This window comes from Nipponia nippon, unplaced genomic scaffold, assembly GCF_047370975.1.
Source record: "Nipponia nippon isolate SJK-2023a ecotype South Korea unplaced genomic scaffold, ASM4737097v1 scaffold_1, whole genome shotgun sequence".
In the NCBI taxonomy this organism is placed as follows: domain Eukaryota; kingdom Metazoa; phylum Chordata; class Aves; order Pelecaniformes; family Threskiornithidae; genus Nipponia; species Nipponia nippon.
The window spans coordinates 14,694,184-14,706,824 of NW_028262290.1; the positions used below are offsets into that span (position 1 = coordinate 14,694,184).

General features: G+C 40.4%; 1 protein-coding gene across 4 annotated transcripts in view; it reads right to left on the reverse strand.

Annotated features, from left to right (window-relative positions):
• The window catches only part of DEPTOR (DEP domain containing MTOR interacting protein), a 75,423-nt gene that overhangs the window by 48,386 nt on the left and 14,396 nt on the right, over positions 1–12,641 (reverse strand). The gene's annotated exons all lie outside the window — the stretch shown is intronic.

A 12,641-nucleotide genomic window follows, 5' to 3' on the forward strand; every position in this document is an offset into this window, starting at 1 on the left:
CCTCCTACTCCAAATAAATGAGAACTGTCTATGCAACAGTTCTGAAGGAAGCATAAAAACCACAACACTTGGGCTCCTATCACAAACAGAAATATTGCTGTTCATTTCCAAGTGGCCAGGATCCTACCTCTCACTGACTTCAAAGAAGTTCTGAGTAATGCTATAATAATTGTAGGGGGCACAACTATCTCTATTTTCTAGCGAGGATGATAGCACAGAAAGGCATTAACATGAGCGTCAAGAAGCACAGAGCAGGAGTCCAACCAATTTTCCTCTCAATGTAATTCCAGTATGAAACAATTACTTCTCTTTAGTATCAAAGAAAGGGAAAATATTTTGCTGAAATCAGTGAAGAAAATATTATTAGGGCATTAGACAAGGCTTACGTAGGCTTCTACCTAAAAATAGTAGCAAAGCAATGGTTTTGTTTTGCAGCATTTAGCCTTGAACTACACTGGAACAGCCAATCTTTGATATGAATTCAAAACCAGCTTTGCAAATATCATAAAAAATGAAGATTTTACATTAAAAATACTGATAAATCAGATTAGTATTCTGGAAAGAAGTGCTGGTAAATACCGCATGCATTGTGAACTTCTCTGAGCTAAAATACCTTTGCTTAAAGCATATTTTCCAGATGTGCTCTAACAGCTGTTGCCATACTTAGAAAGAAAAGCCTACACAGTTTTAATTATAGAACATGCAATTGTTGGTATGTCTGATGGAGCTTTAAATTTAAAATATATTCCAGGTTCTGTTAATGTTCATCCAGTCTTACATCACACAAAAATCTGCAAGAACAAAACTAGGGAAAGGGCGTATAATACATACGCAGACAGCTCAACCCAGCTTTCAGTTATCAGTGTAAGTCTACATGGATGGAGTTCATCTGATACAAGAGGGAAACTCCCTTCTACAAAATTCTTTGTCCAAACGTCGTGTAGGAGTGTGCCGGGACTGGTCTGGCATTCCACAACCAAGCCAGTAGCCAAGAGCCCCAGAAATGAGTATTTATGCTTTAAATGCTGACAGAAGGCTTTCCTGCAGTTGGTGGGCTTATAAACATTTCAAGTTCTCTGTCATGTCAGAAGACACGGGTTCCCACTGCATCCTTCTTCCTCACTCAGAGCATTTATAGGGTCTTTCTATATACTTTTTTGCCTATATTCATAAAACTCATAGAAATTTAATTATCTTAATTATCTCCACCCACATGCTAAAGTGGATCCAAATTTGCTAAGAGGTTACGAAATCATTAAGTCAAACAGAGCATGACCACAAAAGCCTCAAGAAACCTGAAAAACCAAATTTATCCACAATTTCCAAATGGAAGTGGGAACTTTTTCTGCAGTCTATAGCAACTATATCCATACTGAATTATGTCCAGGCTAATTTATTTGGAATAAAGAAATTCAGATTTTCTCCCTGGTGGTGTATACTGTTCTCTCTGTCAGGGCTCCCTCACCTCTACAAACCTGCTAAAAATCAAACTGTATGGAGGAGAAGTAGCTCAATAAATTGAAATTGTACCTAGTGTAAACTACAAATATCAATGCCTCAGGTAAAGTTATTAAGCATCTATTGCAGTATGCAAATCAAAAGTTTAGGCAGGAATTCTCAAAATGTGTCTGTGTTCAGAGATATTTATCAGGAGCCAAATCAAATGGGATAAAAAGGAAGAAAATGTAGCTGTGAATGCAATTATACACTGGAACCAACGCTCAAGTGAAGTGGTAAATCCTTTATCCTTCGGCATTGGGAAACAGGCTTCTCACCAAAAGACCTTGATGTTCTCCCTTTAAGTAATGCTAATCATTTTTCGTCAGCTAGTCTGAGAGATGACTGAAAAAGACCTAACTTGACACCAGTCACATTTCTCTTGCTAGAAGAAGTTTTTCTCAAGAGCTGCTTAGGAGAATTAGCTCACTGACAAAGCCTGACCAGTTTGAGGGGAGAAGGGGGAGAAGAGAGAGGGCAAACAACAAGGGGTGATGGGGGACACTTTGATTCAACAAGCCTTTCAAAAGTTGTCCCGCTTTCTACGACTTAATAGCTTAACACCAGAAAACAGTCTTGTGTACACCAGTACATCATCCATATGTAATTCCATATATTATTCAAGATTACCTGCCAGATTTGGCACTTGGGGCCACAGTCTCCCCTACCTGCAGAAAACAACATGAGAACTAAAGCATTTGAGCAATTGCCTGTGAACTGTAACAGGCATATGCAACGCTTTAGTATTTACAAATTGATATCCATGGCTCCTATTCATGCTTACAACAAATAAAGACGGTCTGTATTTGCGTGCATGCATGCCAGAACAGTTTTCTTGGGGGCTTGTCTAAACAAGAGTTGCTCCTAATTAACAACATGTAGGGACTCTAGCTCCAAATAGAAGTGCCTTCCCCCTGCGTAGCATGGACTGGGCTAACCTGGAACACTCTGCTCCTGTTTTGCAGTAAATGCATTCAATCAGGAACAATGTTATGTGTTGAGAGACCATTAGGCATTTTCTTTGCCAACTGTCAGAAAAGTCACGATAATGGAAAAATCAAAACCTTGGCCTAGAAAAGAAGAATCAGGCACTAACTTGGGGAGAAATTGCTCTCGCAGCTATATGAAACTTGCATTTTGTTTTCCACCAGGGAAATTACGTGTTTTGAAGTTTCCTGCATCTTTTTCTGAACCAATGGGTAAAGATTTTGCAAAGGCAGTGCCTGCACAAGAGTCTAGCTTTCCTTTAAGCCCCAGAAAAGGCCAGCATGCTGGCTGAAGATGGCAATGATGTCACTAACTGGACCACAGTCCAAATATCTCACCCAGCTATTTCCCTCTATTAAGTCTAGTAGTTTGTGCTTGGCTAACGTAGATCTTACAGAACACCATCAAGTCCTGATTTCTATGCATGAAAAGACAAAAAGCCTCCTGCTCTTCTTGGTAATTTTCTGAATAATTCATTTACTATTCTGTAGTACATCCTATATAGTCCCTATGTTTATCCTAGCAAGGCTCAGTAAAAATGTGCAGGGAACAGGTTGGTTCCTGACACTCGACAGATGACATGGTATGAAGACTTTCATGTTGTGCTCCACTCATTCACCTCTTTTAACTACTGAGTTACCTTCCTGAAGCGCTCATACACACACACACATATGCATACATATATATATGATATATGTGTGCATATATATATGTGCATACATATTTGTATATATATGAATATGCAAATATATATACAAACAATATATATCATTTGTATTATATGTTTGATATATTTGTATATATCATAGATCATTACATATATCATATATGTTATATATATGCATATATATCATATATATCAGAGAATACATCATTATAGAACGACTTTTTTTTTAAGGGAAGAACAAAACGGCAGTGAAGAGACCATTTAAAATGGAGATTCTTAGCAGAATTTACTAATTACCGAACAATATACACTGATGATGTAATTAGTCATGGCACGAAGCATGTCCTGCCCCAGAGTGCTCAGCCACCACTAATGAGTTCCAGCATGCGCACGGGTTACTGCTGCGTTACACCTCGCTTTAGCATATACCCTTGGTTTCAGTGACTATCCCAGCTTGAGCACTGCCAGTCAGCATGCATTGAACTACTCCAGTTTTGTATCACCTTAAGGTAAACTCTCAACAAAACCATATTAGATCCCTTGAAAATTAACAGTGCTATGCAGAGGGGAAAAGCATTGCAGGTGGTTTCTGCCATCTTCAAATTCATTCACAAGTTGCATATATTTGGAACTTCTGTCAAAGAAGGATTTACTTATTTCCAAGTAAAGCAAGACACAATGTCCTTTGCAACAAAAATATATGAACAGAAAAAAATATCTTGCCAAAGATGAGGACAATTCATGGTGGCTAAAGAGCATGGGTTTTCCACACCTCTTCTCAAGGGATATCATAGGTGCTCCACTGGCAGGTAGAATTGCCCTTTTCTGTTGGAAACAGAACAGCTTTGTATCCTCCTAGAGGTCATAAAGTTTGGCTGTTTTCTGAACATAAGCGTACGACCCCTCTACAGCATGATAGACAGACATCTTACTAAAAGATAGCATCTACCAAAGTGCCTCAGTGGCTTAGAAGCATAATTCCCACCGAAAGTTAAAACTCACAGATCAGCTGCAGACCCAATTCATTGCAAAACAAGTGACCATATGGCAGCGTTTGTGTATATACACGCACCCAGGAAAATACAGAACTACATGAAATGTCCTTTATGCTAAACTTTTGCCTTTGCATTGTCAGCAAAAAAATAAAATAGGTCAGTGACGATATAAACTTTGTACACAGGGGCGAACATGAAGGTACTTTGCAAATGCGATGTGTATTGCTGGGACAAGCGTTTCCAGCCGGGCTTGCCAAGTCTCAGCTGAAGTGTCAGCGGTTTGCTGCTGCCTGTTCCTCTTTCTATTTATGCTTCAGCTCTGCAATCACTTAGTTCTGTTACTTGATATTCACAGGAGCTAAAATACCCTTTAAAACATGGGGTCATACTGGAAATAGGATGAAGATATTTCTGTATTGGTAGCTGTGGCAGGGAAGGAATGCTACCATCTGAAATAGGGTTAGAGAGGGTGTCTTCAGAGTAGCTCCTGATATCAGTTCTCATCACTGTGTTGTTTATCTCCACGTTTTTGCCCACAACCATGTAGTCAACATGAGGAGATGACAGAACACAGAGCCAGACAGAGACATTTCAGATAACCCATCTCTCGGTGCACTGCAGAGGAAAGCCTAAAGCTTCCAATGAAGTGGTGGTTCACCAGTGCCCCTGTGGCTTTAAGTAAAACATTGGGGCTGCCTCTTTTATGAAATCCTTTTTTATAAATTCAGAAAGTAATAAGGTCACCGAGCCTGCAACCAAGCGTGCACAGGGACATCCCCAGTACTCGTAACACCTTCCTAACACTGGCAGGGGTCAAAGCAAGCTCAAGGGAACAGACACAGGCATGGCTCAGGGTCTAGGATGAAATCGAAAATGATGTCTCTTGGAGACACTCCTTCAGCCCACAAATTCATGCCAGAAATTCAGACCCACAGCCTCCCTTGTGAGCACTCTAGACTGCAGAGAAAATCAGATCTGTGTGTTTGTATCGATCTGTCATAAAACTAGAGACCACTTGCAAAACCAAAGTTTGGATTTTTAAACCTCAAAGGTGTATAATCTGAGCCTGTATCTGGTCTTTATTTAAAACAACACAGCATAACTTTGTCGATCTGGTAAAACACTGAATGTGAATATGATCTTTAGATAACTTTTATATCAAGCATTGGAATGTTTATGTTGCCATTTTGCTTGGGTTTGACCCTGTAAGGGAAAGGAAGGTGTTCAGTGGACTGCTGACTCCCCTCCACTTTTCTCTTTGGGCTGTGATACACCCACGTGTGAGGCTAGTCTAACAGCATCACCAAATCAGAACAATATTTGTCCACCTCCCTTTTTCAAGAAGCAGGAAAACTCGGTATCTTGCAAGGTTAGATATCTAATGACACTTTCTCCTCGTGTCCACATGAAGCCGTGACGTGGCTAATCTCCCTGCCTGCCAAGCCATTTCACTCTCCTTTCACTTTTAATCAAAATGCGTACAAACATGAATAATACTTCCAACTGCCTGTGCACTTGAACCTTGAGAGCTTCTGTCTTGCTGCAAAGCATAAAACTGGGTTTTACAAAGATGAAAACACAAAATTGAGGCAAGTTATTATTTCACCTGCCCCTAGTCATAAGGAAAGTGGAAGTCTGCCTGTCTCGCTCCGGCTGCCTGTGTTCTGGGCTGAAGCTGTCAGAACTCAGGAACTCACAGTTCTCTATAAGGAAGTCCAATATCATCGTGCTTCTCACTCATGTATGGATGAGCTGGGATGCACACATGGGACAAATGCATGCAGGTCAAGGTCTATGTAATACTACTTTGTGGATCCCCAAAAGAACTGCGGTACTTTTCACTGAAAAACAAGCCCTCTTTGCTTGTGTCCATCAACTAGGTTTTATTCACATTATTTTTCTATGTCTCCATTGCAAGGATATTCTTAGGCTTACTAAATCAGTAAATACTGTGGGGACTCATTTTCTTGGTGATGTCTTCCCAAATCTAAACTGAAGACTTCTACCATAAACCACTGAAATTTCAAAGTGCAGACCAGAAACCATAGGACAACTGTTGTTACAGACATCCCTTGACTGGATTAACACAGTAGCCAAAGGCCCACCAGCTCTCATGGACTTAGGCTGAAAATCGCTCTCAATAAAGGAAGTATTTTACAGATAGAAAACTGAGGAAGGAGCAGTGTAGGTGTCCTGGGAGGCCAGGGAAAATCAACTAAATTTGTATCAGGGAACACAGCCCTCAGTAACATGGCTGGGAGAAGTGAATGTTCCTTTGAAATGCTAAACTGGGCAAATACGGGTCAAACAGCCCAAGCCCTACTGCTACAGCTATTCCTGCCAGCACTGCCATTCAGGAACCTGGAGAGACAGAGTGGGAACTGGGGAATAGGATGATGGACTGCAGGTCTGCACCACCGGAGTCAAGAAGAGGGGCTGCAGCAAGGACACAAGGGGCTGCGGGTGCCAGAAAGCCTTGCTGTGTGACAACCACTCTCTTGGATGCATGTTGTATCCCAAGGGGGCAGCGGAGCCAAAAAAAGATACTGGCTGACGTCCTTTATGCACCAAGGTTGACATCTCTTTTACACTTACGCGCAGGGAAAAGCTGAGTATGACCTTGCTACCCTCTTGCACTGCGTGCAGCAAGTTTCAGACCTCCTGAGAAACCAAGAGGTCCTTCCACCCACCCATCTCCCAGCGCATCTGGGGAAGAGCAGATCCGTAACACCCAGAAAGCACCGCAGTACTGAACAGGCTTGCACTGCAAACAGTAAAAGGTGTCGTTATCTGCCCGAGGGAACCCAAGAAATCCACGGAAGCACTGAAATTAGCCAAGTGCCTTATCTCAGGTGCAGCTGTGATATTTCTCCCACCCTGTCAATGAGTGACACAGTTTTGCTGAGACATTTTATGGCTTTGGGTAACCCCTGATCTCAAAGTCCTTCCCGGCATGGCTGCTCTCAGCCTGAGCACCACAGACCTGCAGATCTTCTCCCTGATATTTTATGCTCCTCAGAGGGGTACCAACTGTTTCCATTCCTTCCAGCGGTCCTTGGCAACCCTGCTGACAGCAAGAAAAAAAATTTTCTGCCTTCATCATTAATAATACGTCATACTGCAGTAATATCTCAATTGCTTTTAGCAATTGTTTTCCATCTCTTAACCAACAAAACTCTTAACCAATTACTGTGCTGCGTAATCATAAGCATCATTAAGCACAAATAGCCAGTACCTGACAGGTAATAAAATGACTAATAAAATACTCAATGCTAAGTACTATTGTTAACAAACCCAATTTTATATTGAGGCTATGATTTGAGACTTTTTACTTACTTCCAACAAATACGTAGGTTCATCTTAAAATGAGTATAGATGCAATACTCTTTCAATACACAGTATGTTGTGTTAAAACCATCACACTTTGTTTATCTCTTCCTATTCTAAATGAGTAGCTTCCTTTTTTTAATGTTTAGTATAACCGCATTACTGGGCTTTATTTTGAAGGAAGCTGTGAAAGCATTAAGTGAAAAAATACTGACTAGAAAAGGCACTCTGTATTGAATTTCCTTAAATAAAAAAATAATCATACCATATTTTGGCACTGATTCATGCTTTTTTTTACCTCCTATGGCTGACAATACTGCAATATGCAGGATATTACACTGACAGAAGACACGATTCAGGGGAGTTCTTTCCACTGTCTTCCAGAATTCTATTGAAATCCAGTGGTTGACCACTAACCTATAAAATAAAACTGGAACTGATGCAAATTTTTAAACACTGAAAGTAATGATCCATTTGACTGGATCACCTAGAGGTGATTAAATTGTTAGTGGATGACCTTCACAGTGCAAAAATAGAAATGGAGGAACAGGTAAGACTACAAAATGCAAGGCTGTGCACTAACAACAAAACGCTCTGCTGAAAACTGAGAACTTGGAGGCAGAAAGCAACAGAGAGTAAGAAATAGCTGAATATGCAGTAGCTAAACTTGCACTGACTACAGGCTATCAACAGGCTGAGATGATACAAAAACCAAAGGCAATCCTAGGTTGTACTAACTGAGATGTTTCCAGAAATGATGGGAAATCCAGTTGTTCATGTCATTGTATATGATACTACAGGACATCATCTAACTCTTGTGTATGGTTCATGCCATCCTCATTCAAGAACAAGCAGCTCAAAGAGACGCAATGAAGCAGTGCTATGCTGGTATGAGAAATGATGAGCCAGTCTCATGAGCAGAAAGAAAAAGATACTAGCTTGGGAGTCTAGCCTCATCTAAACAAAAAGGGAGAGAAACAGAATTGTTGTCTATAATCTTCCAGGTGAGTTAAAAGCAGAGTGCAAGAAAAGCTATTTAAGTGATGCTGAGGGATCCTCAGGTAAAAATTAAGAGGAAGTTTTGGAGCAAAATTTTCTAACTGTTACTTGAGGCAAGAACTTAAATAACTTTTAGAGAACTATAATAAATATACGAAAGGATTATGTGCTATAATATTCTGCAGAAGACCTTCCAGTCCCGTGTTTTATAATTACATGATTTACACTGATATCTATGAACAACCTTGGGAATACTACAGGGAGGAAGAATATCAGAGGCTGGCCTTTGAATGCACTAGACCAGGACTCACAACCTTTCTAAAGTCTTGTTTCATGTCAGCTGCAAAAAAGAAAAGTTCAAGTACTGCCTATATTAAGACATTTGCAGTTTATATTAAGGCTTTTATTAGAAGTGGGTATGCAGATATACAGACATTTTTCATGTGCTTGCCAAAGCACAGGAGCTGTATGACGAGAGACTTCGGTATCTGTGAGCATGCTTCTTTGCTTTTGCAACAGGGTATTACTTGTTTCTCATTTTTACTGTGCAAGCATACAATAGTCCTTATGTGGCTGATTGGAAGGATAACTAACTGGCCTGTCAATATTGTATACCAAACTAGTGGCAAGTTTTCCCCCAACGTCTGAGGGAAATCCTACAACCTTTGTGACATACAACTGTGTCGAAAAACAGCTGGGGATCTGCTGTGAGGAAACCCCATCAGTTGGCAAGCAGCATGCATAGAGGCCAAGGGTCTGGTCTGCTTCTGCGCTAAATCAAAGCGTAGAAGCCAGGAGAAGCTGCAATGGCAGAGGATCCTTCTACCAGCTCCACGTCCCAGCTTTGCATCTGACCCTTGGGTGAAGCCTCTACATGTCTGTACTCAGCTGGCTTTCCTGCCTCCACATGCAACACCCACTCATCCCGCAGACACCCAAATCACCACGTTTGCAGGAACCTCCAGCCCCCCACCTGAGACCTTGTGAAGCTACCACGAAGAACCTGACTATACCGTCATAGTCACCCTGGTCTTTTTAAGCCTGGAATTTGTCTAATTTTATATAGTGGCACATGATTTTTTTTATTTTATTTTATTTCTCAAAATAATATAGAGTATGTAATTATTAAAGTAAATAAATCAAAATAGGATAGAAGCTTAAATAGACTCACGTTACAGCCTTTTTCAGTTCCCTTAAGTCGTCATGTTTGCTTAAGAAAAACATTGCTCTGAGTGTAAAATGTAAGCCAGTATGACCTTCACAGACAGCTGGAGGCAACAAATCAGTGTAATCCTAATTAACACTCTGCTCATTTATATATGTTTTTCTTAAAGAGAAACCTGTAACATCCAATGAGGTTTCACTGTGAGTGCCAAATGAAAAAAAATAAATGAATCACCATCTACAGAGAGAAAATGAAAAATGTCTCAGAAAGCTATTGATTGCCCCAAACTACACAGAATGAGTTCCAAATGCATCTATGCCAAATGGTAACAATGATTTTACTCAACAATTCTGCAACTTAACGCTACTGTATTCATTTTTTAAACATAGAAAGGATTGCTCTCTGACACAAATGTTTTAATGATAAAGAACTGTCCTATCTGCTTTAAATCTCTTTCTTTATCTAGGCCATACAAATAGGTAACATGGAGAATTATGGTATATGAATTTAAGGGGATTACTCAATGGCATAAAGTTACTCACTGCTTAAATTCTGGCAGGCTAATGAAGAACTTTATCGTCAAGGAGAACGTATTAATAAAAATCCTAGTTAAAGACTAATTCTATTTAAAGGAGTTTACTTTTGCAAAAATCTAGCCTGGAGATGGCTTCTTTGGATCAGCTCAGCATTTTTCTACATCTGATATATGACATGAACAGATACACAGCTGCTGCATAACCACTCTTCATGAATAGTTCCTTCCGTCAGGATGCTATCAAGGATCTTGTCTTGTTTGATTAGGCCTTGTTAAATGTTCACAAGTAGATGAGCTTTGAAAAGATAAATATTACAGAAGCATTCTTCCTCTGCTTTTAAGATTAAATGGAAATTTTCCTTTAAAATAATAAATAAATCAATAAGGAGCCCAGAGAAGTTCTGCTGCTCTAGTGAACAGCTTCCTCCCATTGCTGGGCCATGTGTTTGCCACTTCTCATTCTAGGCAAAATTCTCTCTCCACACATGCAGAAAGCTCAGTGAACAGGTATTTATGTGCGTTGACAATAAATTCAAACCATGACTTCTTACTACTTTAATAACTGGGAACATGCACCCTGATCCTTATTCGCCAAGTAACGGCATCAGCTTTACACACGCTATCAGCCTCAGCTGAATACTGGTAGACTTAGATTACAACAATATGGTTATGTTTACAACATGCTCCAAACTCTGGGTCAGGCCTGAACTTAAATCCAAAACATATGTTGCACAGACAGCTAGGGATAGGCTTTAGATGGGCAACAGGATAACAGGAGGTAAGAGGTTAGGGCCTACACTGCGCCCCATCATCGCTGTAAATGGCCCAATGCTGTGTGTTAATCCTAAACCCAATTCATTTACTCAAGATGAGCCTTGATGTCACCTGTCCTGAAGAAAGGCAGGATCTGTAGGAGCCTGGGTATGGTTGCTCCTCAGATGGTGTCAATGACCACAGTTGGGCACATGGACCATGGGCACTTCTTCTTGTAGCTACCCAGATACGTGGAGGCATGCTAAGGACCATGCCAAGGTTTAGTCCATTACTTGCCCTGGTTATCAAAGCACAATACAAACAGTGCCAATTAGGTCTTAATTAGAACGTAACTACAGTGAGTTTTCTGAATGCTGAACTATACAAGATTTCAGTCCATATGTAAGGAGGCTGTGCATATATGAACTGCTGAAACTGCAAAAGGTTCATGGCCACTGAACACATGAAATGGTTGATCAAGTGACCAACACCTTTCTGTGCCTTTTTCCCCAGCTCTATCTTTTTCTGAGGTGGAATACTGATATTTTACATGAAAGGATATGCTGTGTACAGTCTTCAGCCTGTAAGCAAAATGTCACAATTTCCAGTCCACTGGAACTTTTCCTTAGCCACTATATGTTTAAATAAATTCTTCTCTGCATGTTTATTGTGCTTCTCCTAAACAGTTTACGCAATCCTTTTTTCTTCCTCCTTTGCCCCAGTAATGTGTTTCCCAAGAGTACTGCTATTACTGGCCTCATACAAACTCAGATGTTCCATATTCATCAGAAAAGAAATCAACACAGAGAACAAACATATTTCATGTGAAATTATGTAGGATATGCTGTTTCAGCTGGTGTTGATTTACAGATTTAACAAAAAAAAAAAGTCATATGAAGTTCTTAATATATTAGTTTGGAGCAGCTCTAAGCCCCTCTGTAGCCAAACAAAGTGAAGGCAAGCAATTATCTTTGAACCATCACTGTTTGATTCATTACAGTAGGACCAAAGTATAGCACTTGGAAAAACCACCACTTTATAGAAAACTAAAATGATTGGATTTTCCCCTGTTATGAAATATTTTTGAAGGATCTAGGCCTTGCAGCATTGTGATAAAGCACAACGGCATACAGAGAATGCAACAAATCTGATTGCTTTGTGTGTTGAAAGAAATACTATTATTTTCAAAAAGGCGGGATAATGGTTGGGCACATGCCTGATTTAATCACATCTTTGATCACGTCTGTAAAGGCAAGGGAATATATCTCGTTAGCTTCCAAATGGATTATCGGGTGAGACGTGCCCCTGCAAGGGAAGAAAATGTTAACAGTTCCAATACCTTCTTCCCTCAACATGGGACTGAAAATCCACTTTCCACAAGCAAAGTTGGAGCTGGGGGACTATGGAAAACCAGGCATTTCCGCACACAAATAAACTCCCAAACTGGGCCCTTTGTGCACAGCATGAGAGGATCTGACAGCGCTCAGTTCGTTCGTTGCATCGTCGTGCAGGCAGTGGGAACAGAGGAGCAGGTGGTTTGCCCTGAGATTACTGTTCCTTGTGTAATGCCAACACGACATAGCCAGCAGGATTTCTGGCACTGAGGTGATCTACTGGCCTTCCAGCATGTATTACTCCGTACACTGCCCCCAGTCTTTTCTCTATTCTCATTCTTCAAGGACTGATATAAAACCAGTATGTCCTAAGTATGTGCAC